We start from the raw sequence: 8,268 nt of genomic DNA, 5'->3' as shown, positions 1-8,268 counted from the left end.
CCCCCCCCCCCCTGCCGATGCAGGGGACACGGGTTCGCGCCCCGGTCTGGGAAGATCTCACATGCCGCGGAGCAGCTGGGCCTGTGAGTCATGCCCCTGAGCCTGCCCGTCCGGAGCTTGTGGTCCGCAACGGGAGAGGCCACAACAGTGAGAGGCCCGCGTACCGCAAAAAAAAAAAAAAAAAAAAAAAGGACACAGTATAATACAACTCTTAAGCCTCCCATAACCCAGTGATGCACTTCCATTATCCTCTTGCTAAGCTACAGCAATTTTCATTGCCTTTTAAAGGAAAGAAAAAATAAAGTGCTCTGCTTTTATTTGGAATGAAGGGCACACCGTTTCCTGAACACTGTCTTTGCTGGTTCTGCCTAATGAAGCCGCTTAGGTACCACGTGACTGGAATAGCCTGAGTTGGGGAAAATAAGACCAGCTTGCATAGCTGTCGAGATGCGCATATGGGCACAGAAGACCTTTGATTGGCTTCAGAAAATAGTGGTTGATGTTCTCTACGGATCTTGCAAGAGAATCTTGCTGATAAAAGACATGTTTCATTTACACGACTTCTTCTGTTACTGGCAGCCCTGCAAATGATCTGGAACAGGTGGGCATACCAATAAGCAAAGAATGTGCTTTATAGTCTGTCATACTCCACTTTTCTTATTTTGATGAAGATGTATAAGGAGAAGGTATCATTTGTACTTGATCTTGTGTTAGGAATCTATAAAGCACTAACAAAATAAAAGGGACCGTTTCTCTTTGCTAATAAGTCAGTTGACTATTAAAATTGAGAATAATTTTCGTGCAATTTCACAGGACAGTTTTTCATTGATGGCAGTCATCATTTGGGGCAGGAGAGGGAGATGCCGTCTATCAGAAACAGATAAAGAAAAGCCACACCACAGCCTGTTGTTTCTGCTATTTTGGATGATCGAGCTTGTGTGCAAATGAAATCATGACAGATTCATTTATATGAAATGGCCGTTGCTTATCTCCTTGCCAGAAACTAGATTGCTTTTTTATTTAGATTTGCAAAGCAGTCCTTGGCTTTTTTAGTTACTGGCAAAATGACACCTGGCCAAACTGCCTCTTTTCATCCAGTTGGTGTTGCCAATATCTTGGGATGCATGCATTAAAATACATTTGCAGTCAACTGAAAAAAATAGTTTTCTTTCTTAAATTTTTTAATCATTTTCAGAGTTGGATTGGGGGATACCCTATTTAGCATAATACTAAGATTAATAGCTGGAATGGTACAAATTTTGCAGTCAGTAAGCAGAGGGTTATGATTTTAAAAAACAAGAAAAACAATTTATGGATGGGTTTTTTTCACTATTGGCATTTACCATTATCAATCATCTCTGAAGTGCTTAAAATATTTTCATTGCTGGTTATGCAGGCCAAATTTATTGAGCAACTGAACTCAATAACTTGATTGGAGAACATAAAGGTATTAGGTCGTTACAAAGAAGAATCCTCTTTTAGAAGAGTAAACTCTCCAAGTGTGTTTTGGGATAGCTCATTTACTGATTTCCACCGTCCTTAGAGGGCAGGCCTTCTTGCTTATTAGCAGAGGCATGGGGCTACTTTCCTTCTGCCAGCTCACATTCATAAATTCTTAGAAAGAGACAGGAATTAATAGAATTAGTATCAGATCCGTGAATATGTTTTGTAGTTTTATTTTGCAGTTTGCTTCTCCTTCTTACAGTTGTTGGTGTGTTTGGTGGGCCAATAATATTATTCATTTATTGAGTGACCACTATGTACAAGATACCTGTGTTAGGAGCTGGGCGTTCAGAGCAAAATGAACAAAGATCCCTGCCAAATTGAGCTTACATCCTCATGTACACTCTTCTTTCTTGCCCTACCTCACAGCCAGTGGAGAGAGGGAGAGGAATCAAACAGTGAGGATAAACACATCAACTTTTACTACTGATGAAGCTGATTAGTGAATATGTCTTTCAATTTGGCAGCCCAAAGGGCCTTGCTAATTAATATTTTACTCCTTTATTAGACTTTAAGGTCCATGAGAAGTGGAGCCATATCTGTTTCGTTAGCCACCATCTCTATAGTGGCTACACTACCAGTGTAGTGAAAAAATATAACATCATAGAACATAACATAACCTATATATGATGTGTAATATATAACAGTATAAATATATACACATGTAAGTATGTTTATATGTGTATATAGAGTCGATTTCACATATATATGTATGCATATGTATACAGACAGTCTATTCTCATTATTTGTGGTAGTTAAGTTCTATAAAGTTGCTGTGAACACTGAATTAGTGAATGCTAATTGCTCCTAGAATTAGTGAATACTAATTGCAAGTTTAGATGCCTGCAAATCTCTGGTCACAGCATTTTCATCAGCTGATCAGTACACAACCTTGTTTTATGTAAGTTTCTGTTTAAAGACACTTTATTTAATATCTGTTGTGGATTCATTAACATTGAAGTCACAGCCAACAGCTCTATAACTCATACCTGAGAGGAGATTTATCTAACGCACATATTTTCTCCATAAGGTACATCACAGCCTTTTTGTGCTTCTCGTGCTTAGGATACAGCACTTCAGTTCTACACTTGGGGACCATTTTAAGCAGCAAAATTACCAAGAAAAAGCACAAAACTGTAAAAACAAAAACCAAAAAACATGACATTCAATAGAGCTTGAAAAAGACGCTTATTTGCAGTATGAGAGCTGAACTAAAAAGGCAGAATGTCACCTGTTCAACCTCAGCTGGGAACATGCCCATTGGGTGACTCAGAATTTTTGCTGCTCTGGGCATTCAGTATGAATGATCGCAAGAGCACCAGGAGTATTGATTTTGGCATTACAAATAAATTTTAGCAAGTGGGTGATTTTGCAAATATGGAAATCTGCAAATAATGAGGATTGATTATATAGAGAGATATACATTAAGTTGCATCTTCTGTCTTTCTCGGTGAGTTCTGAGCTGTGGATTTAGCTCTGGATGAATTGTAATCCAGAGCTGGGAATGCAGTTTCGGGCTCAGAGCCGGGACGAAAGATAAGCCCTTCTCTCTCCAAGTGTAGGGCTCAGCAATCCAGACCTCCCCTCTCTGCCTGTATCCCGGGAAGCACCACAAGAGATGTAAATGGTTTGGTGACTCCCAGCCACTTCCCAGGAGCCCTGAATTCTGAAGTGGCGAAGAAATGGCTTGAAGAGAGGATGCAAGCAGTGACAGTGCGTGGAAACTCGAGAAAATGTACTGTTTGAACTCTCAGGCAGCAGCAGGGCCTTGCTGTCTGTTTTGGGGTCAGATTCCTGTTCCTCAGCTGCAACTCCAGGCTTCACTGAGTCATCACACGCTTCAGAATCCTGCTGGCCCAGCTTCCTGGAGACCATACTCTTCCCAGCTGACTGGCAATCCTTTCAAGGCAGGAGTGCCTTGAAAGACCCTGGTCTGCATCTCTGGAAGCCTAAAGCTTAACACCAGGGCATGGAGGGCCCCCATAAATGCCTTCTTCATGGATTAACAGTCTTGAGGTTTTTTACAGATTTTAAATCAGACTTTTTTTCAAGTGTCAGTTGAATAGGCAGATACTGAAATTCCTTTATCGAGAAGAGCCTTTCATTCTGTAATTACGGAGGCAAGGAAAAGATCATAAAAATATTCAGTTGTAACAATTTAGTGTGAATGCTTTTCAGTTAAAATGTAATTAATCAACAAATGTAAATGACTAATTATGAGTTCTTTTTCCATTTTGATATGAAATCATCCTTCAAGTGTTTGTAGCAGGAGGAGACCTTAATACTAAAACTGCATAAAAGTAGAGGGAGAAAATGGAACAACCAATGTAAAAAATAAGTAAATTTGATCAGTTTGCACTGGATTGGGCCTGGACCGAGAAGAGCTGGGCTCTGTGGTATAGTATTTACAAAAGCACCAGCTGTACTTGGCATGGCATTTTGATGATGGTAGATAGATAAATACGTAGAGAGGTAGATCGCTAGATAGATGAATTTGTATATGAGGGTGTGTTAGTTTCCTAAGGCTGCTTAACAAAGTACCACAAACTGGGTGACTTAAAACAACAGAATTTTATTAGCTCACAGGCCTCGAGTGCAGATGTCCAAAGTCAAGGTGTCAGCAAGGCCAGGCTCCCTCTGAAATGTGTAGGGGAGAATCCTTCCTTGCCTCCTTTAGCTTCTGGTGTTTGCCAACAACCCTTGGCATCCCTTGGCTTGTAGAGGCGTCACCCCAATCTCTGCCTCATTGTCACATGGCTGTCTTTGCCTCCTGTGTCTCTGTGCCCACGTGGCATTTCCCTCTTCTTATGACACCAGTCATGTTGGATTAGGGGCCCCTCTAATGATCTCATCTTAACTTGATGACATTTGCAAAGACCCTATTTCCAAATGAGGTCACATTCACAGGTACCAGGGGTTAGGACGTCAATATATCTTATGGGGGACACAAATCGACCGATATCAGAGGGGTTGCTGTATCATTCATGACAATCTTGTATATAGCTTTGGGGCACCATCAGCTTGTCTGTGACCTGCTTCTCCATTCCTCTCTTGCTGGGGGTTTTCCTCAAGTCCTCCAGCCACCAGCAGCAATCCACACACAGAGGACATCTGCCTGCCCTGGAACTTTGTACTCTCATCAACTTCATTCTGTCTGGGCAGGGGAAGGGTGCTGGAAACTACCTGATGAGTACTTGCATTTACATAAAACGATTCATGACACATCTTTAAGTGAAAAAAAAAAGTCAAATTTTTGAGTTTGAAAGGGTCCCTGTGTTATGTCTACTTTCCTGGGGATCTTTGTATATCTTCCTCTTTGTTATTCCCCATCCTGTCTCTTTATCTGATTCATGAGAAATTTACTGAATGCACTGTAATATAACACTTGGAAGGACTCTGCTGGGTAAGGAATTGTATTTGAAAATTTTATTTTATTTCTTTTGCCAGTAGGTGACTATTTGAGGAAGAGCTATCTTTAAACCAACAAATACACATCTTAAATATTTAAAAATAGCTCACACTTGATGATCAAACATGCACTAGTATTGGATTTCTGACGGTTTCATCACAGCAGAACCCATATTTGTCCTTTTTTTTTTTTTTTTTTTTTGCTGTACGCGGGCCCCTCACTGTTGTGGCCTCTCCCATTGCGGAGCACAGGCTCCGGATGCTCAGGCTCCGGACGCACAGGCTCAGTGGCCATGGCTCACGGGCCCAGCCGCTCTGCGGCATGTGGGATCTTCCCGGACCGGGGCACGAACCCGCGTCCCCTGCATCGGCAGGCGGACTCTCAACCACTGCGCCACCAGGGAAGCCCCATATTTGTCCTTTTGATGCCACGTTATGTTCTGCACACGGATGTGATAAGCAGGTCTTCATAACCTAGACTAGGAAGGCCATATAGATGGATGTGTGGTGCTTTTGACCTATCAGCATGCCTTTCATTTGGTCTGGGAAACAGTTCTGGACAGTCAGAGAGCAGTGTTGTTATTCCCACTCTGGCTGGATGGAGCGAAGTCGAGTCAGTGTGAACCCCTTGCTGAGGTTTCCACAGTTAGTGAATGAGACTGTGTTCTGAACCTCAGTTATTTTAGTTCCAGTTTGGCCTTCACTTCTACCCCACTATCACCTTTCGTGCAATTTTTATTTCAGATTCCACAATGCAATGCAAAGTGCATTTCTAGTGTCCAGCATGTTTGGGGACTTTATTATTTTTTTAAATTAATTTTTATTGGAGTATAGTTGCTTTACAATACTATGTATAAAACAGATAACTAATGAGAACCTACTGTATAGCTCAGGGAACTCTACTCAGTGCTCTGTGGTGACCTAAACAGAAAGGAAATCCAAAAAAGAGGGGATATATGTATACGTATAGCTGATTCACTTTGCTGTACAGTAGAAACTAACACCTTTCATGCAATTTAACCCTTGTTTTTCTGCCACTCTTGAGGAAATTTAGCCACATATAATTTACTCTTTGTGATGCTTTACTGAGAGTTCCTGACAGATGCTAGACTCTGTTATATTAACTGCCCTGGAGGTTATTTATGGGTGGAAATTAGAGTTACATCAGAAAGCTAATAACAAATGTTAATATTAATTACCACTGAATTATTAAAACCTCAGTTTTTTGAATTATTGCACAAATCACCCTTTGTGTAGCTTAGCTATAAAATTAGGATTGCTGTGTTACCACAGAAGAGAACAGAGATTTGTAAAATATTCAGTCATCCCTTCATTCATGACTTCATTCATGACTTAAGTCATTCATGACTTGGAGAACTTTAGGGTATTGTCAACGTCCCAAATTCTCAGTGAAAGGAAAAGGACCGTACTGCTTTATAGTCTGTTACAGTTGGATTGAAAATCTGATCATAATACTCCATTATTTAAAATTTTTCAGTGACTCTCCATTTTACTCACGATAAAGACCAAGCTCCTCCTTAGCATGGTACATAAGGCCTTTTATGACCTGACCTCTGCTACAGTCAATGGCGTGCAGTCACATGTATGCGTCATTTTCTTTCTCACCTTTGTACGTGCTGCTTCTCCTACCTGGAAAGCTTTCTGTGCCTGATTTGCCCAATTGCTTGCGCTCATCTCCTTAGGTTCTGGCTTAGTAATCTTTAGTAAAGGTGTTCTTGACTCACCAAGGGGAATTTGATGTCTTCCACCTCCATGTTCCCATAATATTTTGCAAACAGCTCTAGTAAAACAATCAACACATTGTTTGTTTGCATATCCATCTTAACAGGCTAGATTGCAGGCTCTTCAAGGTCAAGAACAAAAATAATCAATGTGTAATAGAAAACAATACAAAAAAATCTCCCTTACTTATATTTTAGGAACACATATATTCTCCCCAAGGTTTTACAGATGTTTTTGTACGTCTAGTTTATAAATTCAGGTATTGGCTGAGTGCCCCCCTCTGGCACAAAGATAAGTAAATGTTTATTGAATGAATGCATGTTTTTGTGCATTGGCTCATTTTCTCCACAATTCAGTTTTTCATATCTTTACATAATTTGTTTCATCATTTGTGAAATAATTAACACCTTCTTCTAAATATATTGCACGTTTCATGCTTCCCTGCCTAACACTGATTCCTTTTAGCACTGTTTATCTTAGAAGTATTTTTGTGATTAAAACAAAATTACAGCACACTCTTAATATGTGCTCTTTGCCGTGTGCTCTGAGAGCTACGGCAGACTGTACCGTACGCTCCTGGCCAGGCTGCATTAGCGCATCACACTACAGACTCTCCCAGCCAGTGAGCCCCCCCGTGCTGTTCTGAGTTGTGGGTTCTACAACGCATGAACTTTGGTCTGCAGTGTTCTCCCTCTTTGTCACATGTTTTGTACTTTGGCGAACTTTTCTGCAAAACAGGAGCTTCTTTTGGATGTTGAAATGTGGGTTTTATAAAAGTGGCATGAGAGTCCTCCAAGTGTTGTTCTAGAAAATAAAACGATAATATTTATCAGTAAGTTAGGGACTGGTAGAAGTCCTTTGACATTAGGAAGGGTCCATGTGCGTCACTGCAGACTGGGCAGGATGTTCAACAGTTGAGAATGTCGTCTGGAGGAATCTATAGAGGAAAGTGTTTCATGGTTCCAGGAGAGTTTTGCGGAGAGTGAAGGAGCAACTGCCACTGTGTGAGGCATCTCCACGGGGACTTCCTGTCATGTGATTTGCATTACTGCTGATTCTCTTTGAGCCCTATCCAGGAATGCACACACCATCCCCCCACTTATATCCTCCAAATGAGGTGAGTGTATACTCTTGGAATCAAGTGCAAGCTAGTAAAGTGTATGATAGGAGGGACCCAAAATAACAAACTAGCAAAAGGTAATAATAGAAGGTAACACTCCCATTTATCTTTTATTTTTAAAGCATGTTTTTTTACTTGCTTTCTTAAGCATCTGGTCCTACCACCTAGCTTATACAATACTATCATAACATCACAGGTAATACATGGCTAATGTGGACATTGAGAGAAGCATACATACTTAACAGTAAGTAGTAGCACTAAAATGAAATAAATGTATAATTGAAACAAAAATCATCAATGATTGATAGAGAAAATACAAAAAATCTCCCTTGCTTATGTTTTAGGAACACATATATTTTTCCAAGGTTTTATAGGTTTTTGGAAAGTGGGCATCCATATAGAATCCATGAATTTGCAAACTCTGCTTTCTTTTAGGGATGAGGCCCCCATCTTTATTCTAATTCTGATATTTCACTTTGAATCAAAATGGGCTG

This window comes from Lipotes vexillifer, unplaced genomic scaffold, assembly GCF_000442215.2.
Source record: "Lipotes vexillifer unplaced genomic scaffold, Lipotes_vexillifer_v1.1 scaffold705, whole genome shotgun sequence".
NCBI classification, from domain to species: domain Eukaryota; kingdom Metazoa; phylum Chordata; class Mammalia; order Artiodactyla; family Lipotidae; genus Lipotes; species Lipotes vexillifer.
The sequence above is the reverse complement of the archived record's forward strand: the minus strand, read 5'-3'. Positions refer to the sequence as shown.